General features: G+C 35.3%; 1 protein-coding gene and 1 non-coding gene across 3 annotated transcripts in view; one reads left to right on the top strand and one right to left on the bottom strand.

Moving 5' to 3' along the window:
* Positions 1 to 71, bottom strand: TRNAM-CAU (transfer RNA methionine (anticodon CAU)). The gene has a single exon. It is a non-coding gene; the product is annotated as a tRNA-Met (tRNA).
* LOC105271993 (Tyrosine--tRNA ligase) overlaps positions 1 to 3511 on the top strand; it is a 136913-nt gene that overhangs the window by 70260 nt on the left and 63142 nt on the right. The gene's annotated exons all lie outside the window — the stretch shown is intronic.

Genomic DNA, 3511 nt, shown 5'->3' with positions numbered 1-3511 from the left:
TCCAGACCGGGACTTGAACCCGGGACCTTCCGATTATGCATCGGGTGCTCTCCCAACTGAGCTATCCGGCTCCTAGTCATTTCTTCTATTCACTTTTCTTGCCTATATGGAGCACAGCCGTCCTTCATACGGCAAACATTTTTTTTACATCATAGAAGGGAAGTTTATATAGCGTTCCACATTCTATTTGCGACGTCATAGGAGTCGTTGGATAGGATTTGGATGAGGTAGGAAGGGGAACAGGATAATTCTCCATATAATTTTTGCGAGAAAAATTACTGAAAAAATGGATAGTCCAGACCGGGACTTGAACCCGGGACCTTCCGATTATGCATCGGGTGCTCTCCTTTTTTTTTTTTTTTTAAACATGTTTTTATTCAATTTTTGCAAAAAAATATTTACAGATATTTACAGTATATACAGTAAGAAAAAAAACAGGTACATAAAAAACTTTCACTTAAGCTATTGGATTTTTTGTATTAATCTATGGCCACTTGGTGACTCTCGCAATTAATCGCATAATAAATTTTGTGTTTATTGACATGTTCCCATGACAGTAGGTTGGGTATTAATGCTATTTGACGCATTATAAACATTTAATTGGTGTCAATTAGTTGTTGCGCTCAAAAAAAATAGAAGAAAAAAAAAATTGTTACAAGTATTTATGGTGTAAGAAAAAGGCGCATTTGTATATACTATTATAAAAAAAAAGAAAAAAAATGTGTAGAGGGGGAAGAAATTCCCCTCCTACTCTACTTTATTTATTGTCTGTTATTGATATTCAGTACGGAAGAGACATTTTCTTCATGATTATTGGTAAATTTTAGTCTAAGGAGGGCGGAAATTATTGCGGTGGTATCTGTCCCGTGGTATGCTACGAATCCTACTGGAATCTTTGGATATTTGTTCTCTTGCCATTAGATCTCTAATAAACCTATCATTGTCATCGATCCACCAGTATTTTCTTGTTATTCTATAGAAATCGTTTATGTCTACCTCTGAAATATCCCTAGAGTATTTCAGCTCGCTGTTCAGGAAACTGTCGATAGGGATTGATTTATTTCTTTTATGTCTCGGAATGTGGAATAATATGGGTCTATTCATCTCGTCTTGGAATAAACCAATTTTATCATAAGCTGTAAAATATTGTGGCTTGATATTGCTGCATCTGGCTCTGCCAATAGCCTCTTCTTTATCAACAATTGCGAGAGCCTTGATGGTCTCATTATCTATTTTCTTTAATTTCTCGTAATAATTTCTTGCTAACTTGAGCATAAAGTTATCGATTTTGGGGATGTTGGCTGTGTTATACAGGATTCTGTTACTGACCTGATGATGGTAGTTGGAATGTTCTGAGCGATATAGGAGTAAACATGTTCTCAAACATTTTCTCTCAAAGACTCTGAGACACTCAGCCTGATGAGCGCCGAGATTCCAGAGAATCTCAGCACCATAGGTGAGTAATGGTCTTATCAATAAGAGATAGCAGATACTCCTTGCTCTTTTATTCACAAATTTATCGTGGAACAAAAAACCCAGCGATTTATATCGGTTTCTTGCTTTCTCTATCTGTGTGTCAATATGATTTACACATCTTAATAAGTTATCAATATTCACCCCTAGATATTTTACGACTTTTTTGTGGGGGATGATTGATTCCTCGTTGTTTGAAGGGTTATTTATTTTTATCTCAAAGTTTCTAACGGATTTTTTCTGGTTTCATACATTCCTGCGGAGGGGTTTCTGAATAATATTGATTCACTCTTATTCCGGATTGACTCTGAGATTCCAGGTCGCGTACATAGCGATTACTTTGTCAACAAGAGGAGTTAATACCTCGCTGATTCTATCCCCGTCTGTACCTGATGCATAGATGATACGATCATCCGCGTATGCGATGGAAAAAGTTCCATTGTTGTTATTTAAATCGAAAGCGTCGATCATTTGGGCCGTGAAAAGTGAAAATAAACATGGAGAGTTTATAGTTCCTTGCTGTAGGCCTTCTCTAATTGTGAAAGAGGAACTTAGCTTGTTATTGTGGTTGATTACTTGAAATTTTTTATCATGGGTCATGTTCCATATTGTTCTGACCAAAAAAATGGGGAATTCATTTTTTATTAAAAGGTAGGTGAGACCGTTCAGCCAGACAGAGTCAAACGCTTTTTCTAAGTCCAACAGCTCCCATCATATTATTTTTAAACAGCTCTTCATTAACATCTGACATGAGTTTGTTTACAGCATGTAATGTCGAGTGATTGACTCTGAAACCATATTGGTTGTTAGGAATTCTACTTTTTTGCTTTTCAAAATGTGTAATGGAGTTGTTAATTATTGCTTCATACACCTTACTCAACGAAGGTGTCATGCTAATTGAACGATAACTGACCGGCTCATGGGTGTTTTTTCCTTTCTTATGGATTGGAATCACTACGGCATTTTTCCATTGAGAAGGATAGTAATAATTATTCAGAGAATTGTTTAAAATTATAGTGAGATCGGTGATCATAACCATTGGCAAGTGTTTGATGATTATCGGGGGAATGCAATCGATGCCGCTCGATATTTTGTTTGGAAGATATTTCAAAATTCGTTTTATTGTTGTTGGTGCGGTGAAATAATGGTTGTATTCGTTGATAAAACTAGCGTTAGTGGCTAAATTATTACGATTGAATGTAGTTACTGTTGAATGATTTAAAGTGTCCGTTTCTAAGTTTTGTTTGAAATCATCGATTTTTGTGTCAATTAGTTCTTTAAGCCTAGAATTTACGTTTAAATATCTAGGTGATAATATCAATCTCATCATTAACTATGAATTCATTATTGTTCAGGGGAATTTTTGTCAAATCACAATGAGCTTCGTTGAGCAAGGCGTCATCATTAGCTTCGATCCTTAGTTCTTTAATGATTATTTTTTTTTTTGGTCGAAAAATATTGTTGATGGTTGGCATGAATTTTTCTGTGTCTTTATAGTTGATTTTTTGATATGTGTTCTGCCAAAATTTTTCAATTGCGCGTTTGAACTCGTTGTCTAAATTGGCTTTGCAGTCTTTAATTAGACTTTTAATATTCAATATCTGTGGGTGACGCTTATCTGAAATGACTTTTAGTGAGTTATTACATATTGTTAAGAGAGAAGATTTGGTCTTTTGTAATTTTTTGATTTTTTTGTTCATGTGTTTAGAGATGTTCCCCGATTGTTTTCCCTTGGGGACTTTATTTTCAATTGAATTGCTGATAAATTCAGTGGAATTTTTTATGTGATTATCAATTTCTGTATTTGTTAAATTTCTGTCATTAGGAATTTCAAGATTGTAATTATTTTCGAGAGTTTAGGCGCTAGTGTGCTGGAAACCTGGTCGGTCGTGTGTTTGCTCGCTGTCGGTTTTAAAGTTACTTTTTGCCAGTTCAGGCCCTATGTACAGTGCTAGATTTGTTTCACGAGTTCAATCGACCAGGTGGTTCCTGATAGACACTCATATCGAAGGTTTTGATTGTCAGAACACTCTGTTTT

The sequence above is a fragment of the Fopius arisanus genome, unplaced genomic scaffold (assembly GCF_000806365.1).
Source record: "Fopius arisanus strain USDA-PBARC FA_bdor unplaced genomic scaffold, ASM80636v1 scaffold00132, whole genome shotgun sequence".
NCBI classification, from domain to species: Eukaryota; Metazoa; Arthropoda; class Insecta; order Hymenoptera; family Braconidae; genus Fopius; species Fopius arisanus.
The sequence above is the reverse complement of the archived record's forward strand: the minus strand, read 5'-3'. Positions and strand labels throughout refer to the sequence as shown.